The sequence below is a fragment of the Orbicella faveolata genome, unplaced genomic scaffold (assembly GCF_042242905.1).
Source record: "Orbicella faveolata isolate gen_17 unplaced genomic scaffold, um_ofav_v1 contig_24, whole genome shotgun sequence".
In the NCBI taxonomy this organism is placed as follows: Eukaryota; Metazoa; Cnidaria; class Anthozoa; order Scleractinia; family Merulinidae; genus Orbicella; species Orbicella faveolata.
In genome coordinates this window covers 30,555,057-30,575,818 of record NW_028301552.1, presented here as the reverse complement: position 1 = coordinate 30,575,818, position 20,762 = coordinate 30,555,057, and the positions used below count along the sequence as shown (strand labels likewise).

Below are 20,762 nucleotides of genomic sequence, written 5' to 3'. Positions count from 1 at the left end.
AGCAAAAGCTTACCAACAGACATTAGTCTCGATGGTATTCATAGCGTATTTTTGAAGCTAGATGAATCAAGGCAACTTAATAAGGTGTAAGAGGTCGCGCCGAGAAAGGTCTTGAAGCTCTTAGTTCTAGGTCCTTTTCATGACTTTACGTATCATGGTTGCAGCTCTGAATCGCTACGAGACAGATATTCCCTTCACTGTCTCTTACCGAGCGGAAGACAAAGGAATAAAATCTCTACCTCGCAGGGTTCAGCTCTGATCCTGATCAGAATAAATTTATGAACAGTTTTATTATTAAATAGTGTTACAAAGGTTCAAAGTAGAGGACAAATAATAAATCGGTGTCAAGACTTAATTTGACCATCTAGAACCAGCCAGCCATGCGTACATTTGTACGCATAGCGGAACTCCGCCATGGCCCGTCCCAAGCCCGGGTGAGAAAGGAGGAGGGTTGGGCGTGAGGCTAGCAACCTCACCCCGTAAAACATTTGCTTGCTGCAGAAACACATACAAGAATGACCCAAGCTACCTCAGCTCTTGGAGAAGAGGACCATCACAAAGAAAAAGGATGACGCTTTGCGGTGAAAGCCGGATAAATCTGGAAGCTGCAAGGCCGAACACCCTTCTCGGAAAAAGAGCTATCAGGATGGGAACTTGGAACGTAAGAACGATGTGTGGAACAGGAAAGACTATGCGTACATTTGTGGGTTTTGCTTTTGGCAGCTTAGTGGAGGAGGAGGAGGATGTATTGGAAACAAAGTACTTTTTTGAGGAAGGATGCTCATTTTCTATTGTTTACTTGTTGTTTTGTTTGTTTAATTTGTTTGCTTCTTTGCAAGCTGCTTTATTTAGGATACTTGTGAACTGGGTACACACGAGCACTAATAGAAATCAATTGCTAGATCCTAGTGTACCGAGTTTAGGTTAGTTTTAATTTGAACATGGCAGTATATGGTAAAGTGCGCGTGTTGGAATAAGAAAGGAAAACTCTTTATGCATGTAAAACTCAGGGGCGTACCTACGGGGAGGGTGCAGGTGGTATGCACCCCTCCCCCCTGAGCTGAACCCTTCTTCCTCGTATTCGCTTTTAATATTTGTTCACCTCACCAGTCAGTTACGCCATTCCTTAGTGGTGTATCCCCTCCTAAGAAAAATCCACGATCCACCCCTGATAAACTATCTTTGCCTTTCTTAATGAAACCGGCCTCTAAGTCCGGGCACAGATGTTTTGGTGGTAACCTTTTGAGTTATCTTCGGTTCATTTAAGTTAAATAAATGCTGATGTAAACTGGTGCCATTTTCACTCAAAGGTTTTTTGGAAGTTCTGGGCCGTAAGAAGTCTCGTGACCTGAGTAGGATATACCATCCCGATATATAAGACAAAATTTTCAAACCTACTAATCTGAAAAAGTTTTAGGTTAGTGTGGTTAAAGCCTTGGAAGATAGACCACCCCCCTATTTTTTTGGTGCAATAAAGTGAAAGCCATGCCTTAATTGTCTTGAGCGGTATTAACATAGAACATCTGAATCGTGTGAACGAAGTAAACTTGTAAAGGAAATAAAACTTACTCTGTCAGTATGTTGATGGATCACTGAATAGTACCACTGAACCAAGTACCCTGAAGGATGAAAAAAACTAATAGTTAGCAGTTTGAATTATAATATAACGCATTGATTGCGCTGCAGATCATGCCATTTTTAGGAGTAACTGCCTCATAACATCGACAATATACATATTATATTATTTCGAAAAAACTGAATCGCATTGAAGGTAAATCGTTCAGGTTAGCAGGGGTGTTACAGGGGAATAAATGTCATTGCACAAGGACGGATTTGATATTTAATTTAAAGGCCGGAGTTATGAATCCTTACACGTAGCTTGTAGAGTAAAGCAACAACATTGCTTGTGTCTAATTGTTTAGTGCCAAGTTTGTTATTTGAGATGCATGATATGACATTTCAAGAAACTAAAACTCGGACATTTTCTGAGGATCATGCCTCTCGGATCTCTGGTTAGCTCACGTTTAGGCATTTCTGAATAAGCCCCCCATTCTCTTCAGTTCTCCCCCCCCCCCCCCCGACTCCCCGCAATTTAAAAAGCTTCTGCATGCGCAATGGTGTTATCAAAAAGTAAAAAAAAAAAAAAAAATAGCAACAACAACGCGGAAAATCCTACAAAACGCTCTCTAGATAAACTGGCAGGACTTTTTTTTAAAGCCAATTGCCTCGCGTAGTAATTGAAATTTAAACCAATCACCTTTCGACATTCAAGTAACAACCGCTCTATGTCTTAGTCTCGATAAGAGATTTTACTGAAACAACCTCCCCTTCCCACCCCAAAGTGATATATGCTTTTAATTGTAAGACCATCCGAAAATAAGCCCATGGGCCAATAAATGGGCATTTCAGGGTATTTTGGCAATTTAGATGATTCGTTTCTGGAGGTTCGTCCAAACAAAAAGCAACATATTAGTACCTGTTTATTGTTAGTTAGTCCAGTGCGTGTTGCAAAGATCAATGAATAAGTATCTTGTCATCAGCACATGACTGGTAACACGAACGATACTATTTAGCGAAAATGGAAAGAAAGAATTAAAATGAACATTTCTGTCTGACAATCGTAGATATCAAGATCAGGGAAAATACAATTCACTCCTTTTGGGGTTAGAGTTAAAGTCAAGTGCGATCTGTTGGCATAACGTTAAACTGAAGGAGATTGTATTTCCGTCTGGGCATTTATATCATTATTTTTAACAGCATATCAAGAAGCATAGGAATGCCTTCAACGTTTGAAATATTAAAACCACTGTTAGTTTTGTCAACGCTAAACAAATCGCCCTTCCAGAATCAGAAAAATCGCATTAAGATCGAGGACTGATACATGTATCCTCCAGGCGATTTTACAAAGAATTCTTATCAACAACAGTAACAGTTTCTTCAGCTTTACGTAGTTGAGATTCTGATCCCTCTGAAACTGGACCGTAATCTTTGACTGTCTATTTGACGTGCACTAATTTGAATTTTAAGTATTTGTTTCTTCGAACAGTGCTATCTGTTTGAGCCCTTTAATAAAAAAGAGAGTTGTCTTCTATCTTTCCCCAAGTGGTCTTCCTTTTTCGCCGGGTTTTAATTTCTTGTGCTGGTTTTGGCTTGTGAATCTTAGTCAAAGAATTTTAAGTAACTTTTTTCCCTACGAGTTCCTACGGTAAGATTCACGTAATTGGTAGAAGCAATAACAACACATTCAGAAACGATTTTCATTATTCTGTCTGCTGGAGTAGATCATGAAGTGTACTCTGTCGATGGACACTGTCTGAGGTATAGTTTGATTTGGTTTCAGGTTCATCGCCTTTCATGTTGTCCGCTAACTCGTTTCGTACGCGTACAGCGTTTCACCGCTTGTGTTTGATCAAGCGGCATAAAATATGTCGATGACAGGTAAATAGTTTTATACAGCAACAAATAACATGCGATTCTGGCTGCACGAAAACAGAAAAAAACACCATGAAACAACAAAGTGTTATCTAGATGGCAGACAAACAGGCAAACTGAATGAAATAAACCGATAGGCACAATCCGGATTTTGCATTCACATATAATTAAGTTAAAACCGCGACTGAGCCAATCAAGAACTTTTAAAGAATCCTGCCTTACTACTGTAGAACTAACCCCACCAAATGGATCCAAAATCATATCTCATTATACTGGCCCAAGCACTGTCACAAATTTATAGGCTTTTACACTGAGCAGAAAACTTCTCATATTTAAAAAGCTGAAAAAATTTTTAAAAGTCACATTGTTACTTAGTTCAGAATATTAGATCGATGGATATGTTTTTTTGTTACCTTGATGTACCCAAACAAATGTAACACTTTTGACGAAGGTAAAGCACGCTTTCAGTATCGTCGAAACCGTAGAGAGCAGCCTTTAAAAATCATAAATATTAATTCTATATGGTACTTTTCTGTTCTGACAGTTGAACGTGATACCAAATGAACAATTTGCTGGCGAAACGCTAGAAGAGACCTCTATTATTAACCGCAGTTTGACAAAAGCAGTTTCGCGCCTGATTACGTTTTGCCTGCCGACTGCTGTGATGGAAACCAAAGTTTTCGCGGTATTAACACAGAACATCTGAATCGTGTGAACGAAGTAAACTTGTAAAGGAAACAAAACTTACCCTGTCAATATGTTAATGGATCACTGAATACTAGCACTGAACCAGGTACCCTGACGGATGAGAAAAATCACAGTAAGTGGGTGCAATTATAACATCACGCATTGATTGCGCTGCAGATCATTTTTAGGAGCGATGTAACTGCCTCATAATATGGACAATACATTTTATATTTTTTCCAAGAAATGATCGCGCTGAAGGTAAATCATTGGGGTTAATAGGGGTGTTACAGGAAAGCAAATTTCACTGCACAAAGTCAATTTTTAATTGTTTAATGCCAAGCTTGTTATTTGAAATGCATGATATGTCATTTCGAGGCTTAGGCATTCATGTATAAACTCCCCCCTCCCCCCTCCCCTCACCCACTACTCCGTAATTTAAAAGTCGCTGCATGCCAAATGGTCTTTTCAAAAAAAAAAAAAAAAGCAACAACGCGAAAAATTTTACAAAATCCTCTTTGGAAAAATTAGCATGACTTTTTTTCAGCCAATCGTGTCGCGTAGTAATTGAAATTTAAACCAATTACCTTTCGACATTCAGTAACAAGGAGAGCAAGGGGCTTTCTGAAACAAATATATAGCTCTTTGAAGTGATCAAAAAAGTAAGGTAGGTGCATGCACCAACCATTTTACGTAGTCCTAACAAGTACCTACCCCATCCTAACCCCCCTTGCTGGAAGCCTAATTGATTAATTAAAATTAATTAATTAAACAAACAAGTTTACACCTTATTTCCATAGTGCTATATTACCATAGTGCTTTAGCGACGTCAACCCCCAAACCATCCCAATAGTGCACTCTGCACTAAAAACTGCTCTATGTATTAGTCTCGATAAGGGTTTTACTGAAACAAGCTCCCCCTTCCACCCCAAAATGATATATGCTTTTAATTGCAAGACCATATGAATATAAGCCAATGGGCCAATAATTGCCTCATCTTCAGGGTATTTTGGCAATTCAGATGATTTGTTTGTGGAGGTTCGTCCAAACAGAAAAGAACATACTAAAACATGTTTATTTTTAGTTAGTCCAGTGCGTGCTGCAGAGGTCCATGGATGAGTATCTTGTGATCTGCACATGACTGCTAACACGAACGATACGATTCGGCGTAAATGAAAAAAAAAAAAAGAATTATAATGAACACCTATTCTGACAATCGTAGATATCAAGATTAGAAAAAATACAATTCAGTCCTATTTGGGGTTTGGGTTAAAGTCAAGCACGATTCCGTGTTGAATATTCGTTGGCATAGCGTTAAACTAAAGGAGATTATATTTCCGTCTGCGCATTTATATATATTTTTTAAAGCATATCAACAAGTATAGGAATGTCTTTAACGTTTGAAATATCAAAACTACTGTTAGTTTTGTCAGCGCTAAACAGATCGCCCTTCCAGGATCAGAAAAATGGCATTAAGGTCGAGTTCTGAAACATGTATCCTCCAGGCGATTTTACTTTGAACAACCAACCAAGAATTTATATCAACAACAATGACAGCTTTTTCAGTTATATGCAGTTGCGATTCTGATCCCTCTGAAGCTAGAACGTAACCTGTGATCGTCTATTCGTTGTCAGCAGTAATATGAGTTTTAAGTATTTGTTTCTTCGAACAGTGCTAATTATCTGTTTGTTAAGGGAGTTGTCTTCCATCTTTGCCCTAAGTGGCCTTCCTTTTTTTACTGAGTTTGAGGTTCTTGTGCTTCTTTTTGCTTGTCTTAGAAGAATTTAAGAATTTAAAGTCCTTTTCACTCTGCGAGCTCTTACGATAAGATTCACGTGATTGGTAGAAGAAATAACATCACGTTCAGAAACGATTTTCATTGTGCTGGTCTGCAGGGGTAGATCATGAAGTGTACTCTGTAGATGGACACTGTCTGTGGTATAGTTTGAATTTGGTTTCAGATGCATCGCCTTTCGTGTTGTGCGCCGCCTCCTTTCGAACGCGTACAGCGTTTCACCCTTATTTTTCTTTCTTTGTTTTATCAAGCGGCATAAAATATGTCGATGACAGGTAAGACAACAACAAATAGCATACGATTCTAACTACACGAAAACAGAAAAACAGAAAAAACACCATGAAAGCAAAGTGACTCGTGAGTCATATAAACAAATTGCAAAAGCTAACTTGAAAGTTGTGTCAAAATGCGAATTATCTAGATGGCAGACAAACAGGCAAATTGAATGACATGAGTTGCGAGTCACAACCCAGAATTTACATTCACATATAATCAGGAAAAAAACCGTGACTGAGGCAATCAAAAACCTCTGAAAGAATCCCCATACTGTAGAGTTAACCACACCAAATGGATCCAAAATCATATCTGATAATATACTGGCGAAAACAAGGTCACAAATTTACAGGCTCTTACAACAGGGAACTTTCCATTACATAGGAAGACACATTGAAGAAGTTGTGATTTTCGACTTAAAAAGCTTTCGTATTGTTAGTTAGTTCAGGATATTAGATCAATGGATATATTTTTTTGTTACCTTGATGTACCCAAACAAATGTAACACTTTGGCGAAGGTAAAACACGCTTTCAGTATGGTCGAAAACTTAAGGGCAGTCTTTAAAAACATAAATATTAATTATACATGGTACTTTTCTGTTCTGACAGTTGAACGTGATCCCAAATGAACAATTTTCTGGCGAAACGTTAGAAGAGACCTGTATTATTCCCCGCAGTCTGAAGAAAGCAGTTTCGCGCGTGATTGCGTTTTACCTTCCGAATGTGATGGAAACCAAAGTTTTTGCGGTATTAACATAGCACATCTGAATGGTGTGAACGAAGTAAACTTGTAAAAGAAATAAAACTTACTCTGTCAGTATGTTGATGGATCACTGAGTACTACCCCTGAACCAAGTACCCTGAAGGATGAGAAAAATCACAGTAAGCGGGTTGAATTATAATATAACAAATTGATTGGGCTGCAAATCATTTTTAGGAACAACTGACTCATAATAGCGACAATACATATTATTTTTTTCCAAGAAATAATCGCGCTGAAGATGAATTGTTGGGGTTACAGGGAAGTTAATTTTATTGCACAAAGTCGAATTTGATATTTAATTTAAAGGCTGGAGTAATGAATTCTTACACTAGCTTGTACAGTAAAAAAAGAAAAAAAAAACATTGCTTTTTAAACGCTGGAAATTTGTTATTGTTTAATGCCAAGCTTGTTATTTGAGTTGCATGATATATTATTTGAGAAGACTAAAACCTCAGACATTTTCTTGGGAGTATGCCGCTCGGATCCCTGCTTGGCTCAGGCCTAGACATTCATGTATAAGACCCCCTCCCTTTCCCTTTCCCCATTTCCCCGCAATTTAAAAAAGTTGTTGCTCGCGCATTGGTAATATCAAAAAAAAAAAGGAAGAAAAACAGCAAGAAAGCGAAAAATTTTACAAAATGCTGTCTAAAAAAAGTGACACGACGTATTTAAGCCAATCGTGTCCCGTGGTAATTGAAATTTAAACCAATTACCTTTCGACGTTCAAGTAAAACCTTATGTATCAGTCTCGATAAGGGTTTTACTGACACCAGCTCCCCCTTCCACCCCAAAATGATATATGGTTTTAATTGTAAATCCATACGAATATAAGGCAATGGGCTAATAAATGGGTCAGTTTCAGGGTATTTTGGCAATTTAGATGATTCGTTTGTGGAGGTTCGTTCAAACAGAAAAGAACGTACTGGGACATGTTTATTTTAAGTTAGTCCAGTGCGTGCTGCAAAGGTCAGTGGATGAGAATCTTCAGATCTGCACATGACTGCTAACCGGCACGAACGATACGATTCGGCGTAAATGGAAAAAAAAAAAAGAATTAACTGAATAAGCACCTAAGAGAAAATACAATTCAGAGCTATTTGGGGTTTGGGTTAAAGTCAAGCACGATTTCGTGTTGAATATTTGTTGGCATAACGTTAAACTAAAGGAGATTATATTTCCGTCTGCGCATTTCAAGAAGTATAGGAATATCATCTTTAACGTTTGAAATATCAAAACCACTGTTAGTTTTGTCACCGCTAAAAAGATCGCCCTTCCAGGATCAGAAAAATCGCATTAGGATCGAGCTCTGAAACATGTATCCTCCAGGCGATTTTACTTTGAACAACCAACCAAGAATTTATATCAACAACACTGACAGCTTTTTTAGCTATACGCAGTTGCGATTCTGATCCCTCTGAAGCTGGAACGTAACCTTTGATTGTCTATTCGATGTCATCAGTAACTTGAATTTTAATTATTATATTTGTTTCTTCGAACAGTGCTATCTGTTTGTGCCCGTTAGAAAAAAGGGCATTGTCTTCCATCTTTCTCCCAAGCGGTCCTCCTTTTTTACTGAGTTTGAGCTCTTACGATAAGATTCACGTGATCGGTAGAAGAAATAACATCACGTACAGAAACGATTTTCATTGTGCTGGTCTGCAGGGGTAGATCATGAAGTGTACTCTGTAGATGGACACTGTCTGTGGTATAGTTTGAATTTGGTTTCAGATGCATCGCCTTTCGTCTTGTGCGCCGCCTCCTCACCGTTATTTTTCTTTCTTTTTTTTATCAAGCGGCATAAAATATGTCGATGACAGGTAAGACAACAACAAATAGCATACGATTCTAACTACACGAAAACAGAAAAACAGGAAAAACACACCATGAAAGCAAAGTGACTCGTGAGTCTGATATAAACAAATTGCAAAAGCTAGCTTGAAAGTTGTGTCAAAATGCGAATTATCTAGATGGCAGACAAACAGGCAAATTGAATGACATGAGCTGCGAGTCACAACCCAGAATTTACATTCACATAACGATCAGGAAAAAACCGTGACTGAGGCAATCAAAAACCTCTGAAAGAATGCCCATACTGTAGAGTTAACCACACCAAATGGATCCAAAATCACATCTGATAATATACTGGCGAAAGGAAGGTCACAAATTTACAGGCTTTTACAACAGGGAACTTTGCATTACATAGGAAGACACAAGAAGTTGTGAATTTCGACTTAAAAAACGTTCATATTGTTAGTTAGTTCAGGACATTAGATCAATAGATATGCTTTTTTGTTACCTTGATGTGCCCAAACAAATGCAACACTTTTAGCGAAGGCAAAACACGCTTTCAGTATGGTCGAAAACTTAAGGGCAATCTTTAAAAATCATAAATATTAATTCTATATGGTACTTTTCCGTTCTGATAGTTGAACGTGATTCCAAATGAACAATTTGCTGGCGAAACGTTAGAAGAAACTTCTATTATTCCCCGCAGTCTGAAAAAAGGAGTTCCACGCGTGATTGCGTTTAACGTGGTATACTTTCCAACTGTGATGGAAACCAAAGTTTTCGCCGTATTGACATAGAACATCTCAATCGTGTGAACGAAGTAAACTTGCAACGGAAATAAAACTTACTCTGTCAGTATGATGATAGATCACTGAATACCACCACTGAACCAAGTACCCTGAAGGAAGAGAAAAATCACAGTAAGCGGGTTGAATTATAATATAACAAATCAGGAGCCCATGACCATGGGCTCCTGAACAAATTGATTGCGCTGCAAATAATTTTTTGGAGCAACTGCCTAAATAATATCGGCAATACATATTACCTTATTGCGAAGAAATAATCGCGCTGCAGGTAAATCGCTCGGGTTAACAGGGGTGTTACAGGACAGTACATTTCGTTACATAAAGTCGGAATTAATATTTAATTTAAAGGTTGGAGTAATGAATCCTTTCACTAGTGTGTACAGTAAAAACACATTGCTCCTTAAGTGCTGGAAGTTTTTAATTGTTTAATGCCGAGCTTGTTATTTGAGATGCATGATATGTCATTTCAAGTGACTAAAAATCAGACCTTTTCGGGGAACATACACCTTAGATCCCTGGTTGGCTCACGCTTAGGCATTCATGAATAAGACCTAGCCCCCCCCCCCCCCCCCCTCCCCTCCCCCTCTCCCATTTCCCATAATGTAGTTGCTGAACGCGCGATAGTGTATTCAAAAAGAAAAAATAAACCAGCAACAAGGCGATGAATTTTACAAAATGCTCTTTAGAAAACTTGGCACGACTTTTTTTAAGCCAGTCGTGCCGCGAATAATTGAAATTTAAACCGATTACCTTTCGACATTCAAGTAAAAACCGTTCTATGTATTAGTCTGGATAAGGGTTTTACTGAAACAAGCTCCCTCTACCGCCCCAAAATTATATATGCTTTTAATTGCAAGACCATATGAATATAAGCCCATAGGCCAATAACTTTCTCACATTCATGGTATTTCGGCAATTTAGATGATTCGTTTGTGGAGGTTCATCCAAACAGAAAAGAACATACTGAAACATGTTTGTTTTTAGTTAGTCCAGTGCGTGCTGCAGAGGTCAACAGATGAGTATCTTGTGATCTGCACATGACTGCTAACACGAACGATAGGATTCGGCATAACTGGGGAAAAGAATTAAAATGAACACCGACTCTAACAATCGTAGATATTAAGATTAGAGAAAATACAATTCGGTCCTATTTGGGGTTTGGGTTAAAGTCAAGCACAATTCCGTGTTGAATATTTGTTAGCATAACGTCAAAACTGACGGAGATTATATTTCTTTCTTGGTATTTTATTAATATTTTACCAGCATATTAAGAAGCATCTAGGAATGTCCTCAACGCTCGAAAAATTAAAACCGCTGTTAGTTTTGCCACCGCTAAAAAGATCGCCCTTTCAGGATCAGAAAAATCGCATTAAGATCGAGCTCTGAAACATGTATCCTCCAGGCGATTTAACTTTGAACAACCAACCAAGAATTTATGTCAACAACGCTGACAGCTTTTTCAGCTATACGCAGTTGCGATTCTGATCCCTCTGAAGCTGGAACGCAACCTTTGACTGTCTATTCGATCTCAGCAGTAATTTGAATTTTAAGTATTTGTTTCTTCGAACAGTGCTATCTGTTTGTGCCCGTGCAAAAATCCATCTTGCCCCCATTTGGTCTTCCTTTTTTACTAAGTTTGAGTTTCTGGTGCTTGTTTTTGCTTGTCAGTCAGAAAAAAAAATAGGAATTTAAAGTCCTTCACCCTGTGAGCTCCTACGATAAGATTCACGTAATTGGTAGAAGAAATAACATCACATTCAGAAACTATTTTCATTGTTCTGGTCTGCAGGAGTAGATCATGAAGTGTACTCTGTCGATGGACACTGTCTGTGGTATAGTTTAAGTTTGGTTTCAGATTCATCGCCTTTCATGTTTTGCGCTGCCTCCTTTCGAACGCGTACAGCGTTTTACCGTTATTTTCCTTTTTTTATCACGCGGCATAAAATATGTCGATGACAGGTAAGACAACAACAAATAGCATACGATTCAGGCTACACGAAAACAGAAAAACAGGAAAAACACCATGAAAGCAAAGTGACCCGTTAGTCATATAAACAAATTGCGAAAGCTAACTTGAAAGTTATATAAAAGTGCGAATTATCTAGACGGCACACAAACAGGCAAATTGAATGACATGAGCTGCGAGTCACAACCCAGAATTTACATTCACATATAATCAGGAAAAAACCGTGACTGAGGCAATCAAAAACTTCTGAAAGAATGCCCATACTGTAGAGTTAACCACACCAAATGGATCCAAAATCATATCTGATAATATACTGGCGAAAGCAAGGTCACCAATTTACAGGCTCTTACAACAGGGAACTTTCCATTACATAGGAAGACACAAGAGGTTGTGAATTTCGACTGAAAAAGCTTTCATATTGTTAGTTAGTTCAGGATATTAGATCAATGGATATGTTTTTTGTGTGTTACCTTGATGTGCCCAAACAAATGGGTACACTTTTGGCGAAGGTAAAACACGCTTTCAGTATGGTCGAAAACTTAAGGGCAGTCTTTAAAAACATAAATATTAATTATACATGGTACTTTTCTGTTCTGACAGTTGAACGTGATTCCAAATGAACAATTTTCTGGCGAAACGTTAGAAGAGACCTGTATTATTCCCCGCAGTCTGAAAAAACCAGTTATTAACATAGAACATCTGAATCGTGTGAATTAACTGAATGAGCACCTAAGAGAAAATACAATTCAGTCCTATTTGGGGTTTGGGTTAAAGTCAAGCGCGATTTCGTGTTGAATATTTGTTGGCATAACGTTAAACTAAAGGAGATTATATTTCCGTCTGCGCATTTCAAGAAGTATAGGAATGTCTTTAACGTTTGAAATATTAAAACCACTGATGTGAAGTTTAAAACCGCTGTTAGTTTTGTCACCGCTGAAAAGATCGCCCTTCCAGGATCAGAAAAATCGCATTAGGATCGAGCTCTGAAACATGTATCCTCCAGGCGATTTTACTTTGAACAACCAACCAAGAATTTATATCAACAACACTGACAGCTTTTTTAGCTATACGCAGTTGCGATTCTGATCCCTCTGAAGCTGGAACGTAACCTTTGATTGTCTATTCGATGTCAGCAGTAACTTGAATTTTAATTATTATATTTGTTCCTTCGGACAGTCCTATCTGTTTGTGCCCGTTAGAAAAAAGGGAATTGTCTTCCATCTTTCTCCCAAGCGGTCCTCCTTTTTTACTTAGTTTGAGTTTCTTGTGCTTCTTTTTGCTTGTCTTAGAAGATATTAAGAATTTTAAGTCCTTCACCCTGTGAGCTCCTACGATAAGATTCACGTAATTGGTAGAAGAAATAACATCACGTTCAGAAACGATTTTCATTGTGCTGGTCTGCAGGGGTAGATCATGAAGTATAGTCTGTCGATGCACAGTGTCTGTGGTATGGTTTAAGTTTGGTTTCAGATTCATCGCCTTTCATGTTTTGCGCTGCCTCCTTTCGAACGCGTACAGCGTTTCACCGTTATTTTTCTTTCTTTCTTTCTTTTTTTTATCAAGCGGCATAAAATATGTCGATGACAGGTAATACAACAACAAATAGCATACGATTCTGGCTACACGAAAATAGAACAAGAAGATCTGTTAGATCTTATAACCGCGCTTTTAAAATTTAACTGTTTTCTTAGTACTACAGTCGCAACGCAGTGCATATTCCAAAGCAATCTTTGATGATTCATTGATTACTGTAGACATCACAACACTTGATCAACATAAACTCTATTATCGCACCATCAGTCGTAGCCGTTGTGACATCTCCGATGACGAAATAGTCTTAATCTGGAAGTTTCTTCGGGATATGTATGGGCATGAAGATACGAACACTATTACAAACCGCTTTCTTTCTTTAAAGTCACGATTAAATTTAATTGTTTTTTTCCCTTGAGTTAAGGGTTAGCAAAGAAGTCACACGAGTCACATAATTCAGGAATTGCGTTATCTACGGCTATCTTTAGTACGGTGGTTATTTCCCTGTCAATGACGTAGTCTTTGCACGTTCTGACACGTTCTTTGCTTGGCTTCCAAACATTTAATTTTCTTTCCGATCTATGAACTCGCTGAGATGAAACAGTCAAAGGATTTACTTCATTTGCCTAAAACCGCAAGAAATACTCGCAAAATTACAAATAAATTAATCACCGTCGCTTCTGCCGAAATAAACTTGCAAAGTAAACACGATCTTATTTGTCACGTAGCGAAAGTGAAAGCTGCAACGTCAGCGCATTCCATGGCTGACGTAATACCTTTTTTCAGCGTATTTATTATTCCCTTTAAATCCAACGCTTTGATAAAGCGAAAAGAAAATATATTTTACCCACAAAAAAGAAAACAATATTCGTAAAATTGTTCGTGTGTTTATGTTTTAACAACTTCTGGCGGAAAAACATCACACGTTGCGTGACTCAAAGTTTGGCCGAGCGGAGGTCTGCGTCTGGTCACCAACAAAAAAAATACAACAAGAAGATCTGTTAGATCTTATAACCGCGCTTTTAAAATTTAACTGTTCGCTTAGCACTACCGTCGGAACGCAGTGCACATTCCAAAGCAGTCATTGATGATTCTTTTCTTACTGTAGACATCACATCACTTGATCAACACAAACTGTATTATTGCACCATCAGTGGTAGCCGTTGACAAATCTCCGATGACTTAATGGTCTTAATCTAGAACTTTCTTCGGGATATGTATTGGCATGAACGATATCAACGACACAATAATAACACTATTAACAACAGCTTTCTTTCTTAAAAGTCATGATTAAATTTAATTGGTGTTTTCCACGAGTAAAGGGCTAGCAAAGTAGTCACACAAGTCATAAAAAAACCCTATCCCGACCGATGTATCGATTTTGGTCACTCCAGTGACCACAGATTGAAAACGTGACAGAAAATTGGCGTTACTTTTGATTCTCACCAAATTTGTCGTATCCCCCCCCTCGGGAGAATTTTGTTAAGTTAGCTAATTTAGTATGCAAGCCATCGTAATGGCGGTCGCCGCCGGCGAAATGTTTATTTGCTCAAAATTGGGGCAAAATCTTTCGGAGATGGAAATCAGGACATTTGTAAGGATACAGAAAGTAATTTGGGACCGGTTGCTGGCTTCTAAGGCTGAATTTATCCAGAAGTAAGCTGTATTTTCGTTTTCGTGTCGAAAGCCACGCGATGAAATATTATCGGCTTGTTCTGCTGTCTTGTTCTGTTTTTTCTCTTTGTCGTTTTTGTAGCCCGCCGAGGCCAGTCTTTCGTCTAAATCAGTTGAAAAAGGTTCGAAAAAGATGTTCCCATTCACGTTTAAACTCTCAGGCGATAATTGTGGAGTTTTTTGGCCGAAACGTGGGCTTTGTTATGTTCGTGTTTTTCGGTTGCTATGGGCGACCGTTGCTTCCTTTGTTAGGACAAGTCTGGGAACTGAGGTCACAAAAAAATTCTAATTAATTCTGGTTTTGTTCGATTTCGCTGAAATTTTAACACGATAAAGCTGGATTGTTAAGGAATAGATTTACCGCCTGCCGATGTGTGGTAGCTATTAACGCTGAAGTGTTATATCGCTTCGAAGTCAGGGTTTTGAAGAGATTTTTTTGCAACATGTGGGTTCGGCGTGATTTTGTAATCGGAGGTTTCGGTTGACCCCGAAGGAAAAAATATCCGGAAAAGGTCATTTCATCGACGATTCAAACAAATATAAATATGTATATGTTCCGAGCTAAATTTCTGGTGAAAAAATATAATTTTTGACGAGCGCTGGGTTTTTAATTTATTCCCGCGAAAGATGAGATTTATTGTTTCAACAGCTTTTGGCGAGTAAACATCACAGGTTGCGTGACTCCAAATTTGGCCGGGTGGAAGCTTGGGTCTGCTCGCACCGAAGTCGAAAAAAAACAAGAAGATCTGTTAGATCTTATAACCGCGCTTTTAAAATTTAATTGTTCGCTTAGCACTACCGTCGGAACGCAGTGCACATTCCAAAGCAGTCATTGATGATTCTTTTCTTACTGTAGACATCACATCACTTGATCAACACAAACTGTATTATTGCACCATCAGTGGTAGCCTTTGACAAATCTCCGATGACGTAATGGTCTTAATCTAGAACTTTCTTCGGGATATGTATGGGCATGAACGATATCAACGACACAATAATAACACTATTAACAACAGCTTTCTTTCTTAAAAGTCATGATTAAATTTAATTGGTGTTTTCCACGAGTAAAGGGCTAGCAAAGTAGTCACACAAGTCATAAAAAAACCCTATCCCGACCGATGTATCGATTTTGGTCACTCCAGTGACCACAGATTGAAAACGTGACAGAAAATTGGCGTTACTTTTGATTCTCACCAAATTTGTCGTATCCCCCCTCCCCCCCCGCTCGGGAGAATTTTGTTAAGTTAGCTAATTTAGTATGCAAGCCACCGTAATGGCGGTCGCCGCCGGCGAAATGTTTATTTGCTCAAAATTGGGGCAAAATCTTTCGGAGATGGAAATCAGGACATTTGTAAGGATACAGAAAGTAATTTGGGACCGGTTGCTGGCTTCTAAGGCTGAATTTATCCAGAAGTAAGCTGTATTTTCGTTTTCGTGTCGAAAGCCACGCGATGAAATATTATCGGCTTGTTCTGCTGTCTTGTTCTGTTTTTTCTCTTTGTCGTTTTTGTAGCCCGCCGAGGCCAGTCTTTCGTCTAAATCAGTTGAAAAAGGTTCGAAAAAGATGTTCCCATTCAAGTTTAAACTCTCAGGCGATAATTGTGGAGTTTTTTGGCCGAAACGTGGGCTTTGTTATGTTCGTGTTTTTCGGTTGCTATGGGCGACCGTTGCTTCCTTTGTTAGGACAAGTCTGGGAACTGAGGTCACAAAAAAATTCGAATTAATTCTGGTTTTGTTCGATTTCGCTGAAATTTTAACACGATAAAGTTGGATTGTTAAGGAATAGATTTACCGCCTGCCGATGTGTGGTAGCTATTAACGCTGAAGTGTTATATCGCTTCGAAGTCAGGGTTTTGAAGAGATTTTTTTGCAACATGTGGGTTCGGCGTGATTTTGTAATCTGAGGTTTCGGTTGACCCCGAAGGAAAAAATATCCGGAAAAGGTCATTTCATCGACGATTCAAACAAATATAAATATGTATATGTTCCGAGCTAAATTTCTGGTGAAAAAATATAATTTTTGACGAGCGCTGGGTTTTCAATTTTTTCCCGCGAAAGATGAGATTTATTGTTTCAACAGCTTTTGGCGAGTAAACATCACAGGTTGCGTGACTCAAAATTTGGCCGAGTGGAAGCTTGGGTCTGCTCGCACCGAAGTCGAAAAAAAAAAAACCACGGGTAAACCATGAACCGCGCTCGGCCCATGGCCGCGCGGTTAAAAAACCACGGGTAAACCATGAACCGCGCTCGGCCCATGGCCGCGCGGTTAAAAAAAAATAATAAACCACGGGTAAACCTAGAACCGCGCTCGGCCCATGGCCGCGCGGTTAAAAACAGGAAAAACACCATGAAAGCAAAGTGACTCGTGAGTCATATAAACAAACAGTAAAAGCTAACTTGCAAGTGATATAAAAATGCGAATTTTCTAGATGGCAGACAAACAGGCAAATTGAATGACATGAGCTGCGAGTCACAACCCAGAATTTACATTCACGTGTAATCAGGAAAAAACCGTGACTGAGGCAATCAAAAACCTCTGAAAGAATCCCCATACTGTAGAGTTAACCACACCAAATGGATCCAAAATCATATCTGATAATATACTGGCGAAAACAAGGTCACCAATTTACAGGCTCTTACAACAGGGAACTTTCCATTACATAGGAAGACACAAGAAGTTGTGAATTTCGACTTAATTAAAAAGCTTTCATATTGTTAGTTAGTTCAGGATATTAGATCAATGGATATGTTTTTTTTGTTACCTTGCGAAGGTGAAACACGCTTTCAATAGGTCGAAAACTTAAGGGCAGTCTTTAAAAATCATAAATATTAATTCTATATGGTACTTTTCCGTTCTGATAGTTGAACGTGATTCCAAATGAACAATTTGCTGGCGAAACGTTAGAAGAAACTTCTATTATTCCCCGCAGTCTGAGGAAAGCAGTTCCACGCGTGATTGCGTTTTACCTTCCGACAGTGATGGAAACGGTATTAACAGATGGAAGCGGCATTAACAGAGAACATCTGAATCGTGTGAACGAAGTAAGGTTGTAAAGGAAATGAAACTTACTCTGTCAGTATGTTGATGGATCACTGAAAACCACCACTGAATCAAGTACCCTGAGGGATGAGAAAAATCATAGTAAGTGGGTTGTAATATAACGCATTGATTCCGCTGAAGATCATTTAAGGGGCAAGCATCTCATAATATAGACAATACAGACGAGTTTTATTAAGTACTTTTCAAGCCGTACTCGGTTCAAATCGTGCAGGGCCTCAAACGTGTAGCTGCTGCAATTTGAAAAACTTTCGAACAAGCGCGCAGTTTTCGATCAGCCCCTTAAAAACTGATTTTCAAGAGCTTTTATGTTCTTACTTCGCTCACTTGAAGTTGTCTTCTTTTTGGGGGGGGGGGGGGGGGTTTACTAATCTTAAATTAATTACTAAGTTTTTCCCTACACATAATTTACGCATCAAAAGATTACTGAAACATTCAAAAACTATTTTATCCTAGTCTTGTTAAGATAACAAGATTGTACTCGATCAAACCCTCGCCTTTCGGAGCTTTGGTGTCCTGCATGGCCTCGTTTTGCGGGCTCTTTTTACTTGTACTTGGTTGAGCGGCATAAAATATGGCGATGGCACAATCCCGGGCACAATAAACAGTTACTACAACAACACATAAACGATGCAACTTCGGCTACACCAACAACAACACCACGATAGGAAAGCGAGTCGTCGAAGAAGATTGCTGTTAACTGAAATTGTGAAACTTACCTCACTTCAAATTTATGTGTAAGTCCAAATCATATAAAATCATTCCGTTGATAGCTGACAAACAGGACCAGACAGGAAAACTAGCTGAGATGAACTCACCCACTGAACAGCTTGTGCAGCGGGGAATGTCCCGGTTACTAAAACACAGGAAGCTTTAACTCCTAAAAGAGTCCATTGTCTTAGAACACACCCAAGCAAGGTCAAAAGTCAGGCAGACTTTGACAGACTACAGGCTCTTAATTACCACACACTTAAGTATAGAAAGCCATAAATGAAAACTATCAATAAAATAAACGTAAATAGGAATTGAATGTTTTTATTGAGCAAAATATAACAAGGAGGTATGAAAAAAATCATGCACTATTCACACTTCCTTAATATTGGCAGCCGTCCATGCGGTTTGATTGCGGGCCGTCTTATTTATTTGTTTTTCTTCGTTCTTTAATAAAGATTGAATAACATAACAACGCTTCGTAACTGGATTCAAACTTGACGTGTGGTTTGTCCTCTCAAGCTAAAACGAGGGCAGAGGCCAGATGCCGAATACCCTAATGATTCTATTCAGGGCCTCCTGTCAACGAGAGATAAATGTTGTCTGTTTTCTCCTCTGAACATTCAAGCGAATGGTGTTATGATTATAAGAACCACAACTGTTTACGTTCTCAATTTGCTGGCGCTGTAGATGTTTTATCTCACTTCAAGTGTTTTTTTTTTATCCAGGTTTGACTTTCACCGCTCTCTCGAGTCCGGTCGCATTCCTCCCGTGAAGTGTGCTCGGGAGAGGAATGCGGGCTCCTTTTCATTTCGGTTCATAAAACCCGTTGGGGAGTCTCATATAGGAAGGAAATTTTGAAAAGAAGTCCTAAGAGGTACCAAGATCCGGTTTTGTGGGCCTGGCTTAAAATTTTTTTCACCCCTAAAAGGTACCAGTTCTAAAACAACACATTATCTCCTGTCATACCGTATTTTTTTCGCCCCAATACCCTCAAAGGAACCGCGAAAGTTCCCGCTCTGGACCAAAACCGCTTTTTAACCCCTAGTAGGTACGACGAGCAACCTGCCTTCTTTATATATGGGAGTTCCCCCGAGTCAAAAAAGCGCGTCGTCCCTGTTAAATATGGTAAAGTAAAGTATGCGTACGAGACAAGTGGCTCATCAGGCCGGAGCTTATCCCGGTTTCAGTAGCATGAAGCGACTAGGAGTATTTCTACTCCCCCCCGGATGGAATGCTAGTCCATCGCAGGGTTACCCCCCAGCATTAAATTCGCCGGTACTCATTTATACACCTAGGTTAAGAGTTAGGCACCGTGAGAGTAAAGTGGCTTGCCCAAGAACACAACACATTAATATTGTCCCCGGCCAGGGCTCGAACCCAGACCGCTCGCTCCTGAGTCAAGCGCACTAACCATGAGGCCACCGCGCCTCCCACACCACGCCTCTCTGTTAAATATCTACCCACTAAAACCACTCTTTTTTGAGGCACAGAAGGTAAATTAGCACTACGGATTCTAGATTGGCTCATTACGGTTTGCACTTCATGTGGGAGTTGTGCGCAGCAGCTCAGTGTATAGGAAGTTTTTGGTCATCTGAGTCAAATTAACCATTATTTATTTAGATCCGGCTGATACTTTCTGTAGCGTCATGTACAGCATTCTTAGAATACTTCCATTCCTATATATTTCGCTGTCAACTTATCTGAAACGAATGCCAAATCCTATTGAACTAGTAATGACCATTTTCGTGGCATTACCACCTGTCAGCACTGAAGTCTGTCACGCCATTTTTTTTGCTCAAATTTCATTTAGGTTATGATCTATAGAATTTCTCTGTAGTACTAGCTAGCACGCTTGCTATATTTTCGGCTAAGACATCATTTATTTATTTATTTATTTTTGTTTTTTGGTATAGTATTATTGAATGATAAAACAATTATTGAATGCGATTATCACAAAAATCGTAATAGAAGTGGGGAAGGGGGGAGGGGGGAGGGGGGAGGGGGATGGGGGATGGGGGTGTCTCGTTGCTGAAAATAATTGATCAACTCACCACTGGCAACTTCACGATATTCTGCCAAATCTCGTCCAATAGTTGCTAATTTGTTTGCCATACATTCACAACAAGTTTACTTACATAAATATTAACCCAATACATGTCCTTTCTGAACTTTTTAAGTGATTTTTTTTTTGTATAACGAAAACAGTCACCAAAAGCGTAGGAAAATATAATAAAGTGCAAATGAATTCATTTTGACTGAAAAAAAAACATCTTTTTTC

The 20,762-nt window shown here is 38.9% G+C and overlaps 1 protein-coding gene across 6 annotated transcripts in view; it reads right to left on the bottom strand.

Moving 5' to 3' along the window:
* LOC110050812 (uncharacterized) overlaps window positions 1–18,723 on the bottom strand; it is a 28,691-nt gene extending 9,968 nt beyond the window's left edge. The window contains exons 1-6 of one of the 6 annotated variants that reach the window (XM_089290912.1): window positions 18,490–18,723; window positions 17,783–17,832; window positions 9,585–9,634; window positions 6,996–7,045; window positions 4,181–4,230; window positions 1,570–1,619 (exon numbers count right to left, since the gene is read on the bottom strand). The gene's annotated coding sequence lies outside the window, so the exon portion shown is untranslated. The remainder of the gene's footprint in view (window positions 1–1,569; window positions 1,620–4,180; window positions 4,231–6,995; window positions 7,046–9,584; window positions 9,635–17,782; window positions 17,833–18,489) is intronic. The other 5 variants (XM_089290914.1, XM_089290916.1, XM_089290913.1 and 2 more) reach the window with 5 other exon arrangements.
* Between the last annotated feature and the right edge of the window lie 2,039 nt (window positions 18,724–20,762).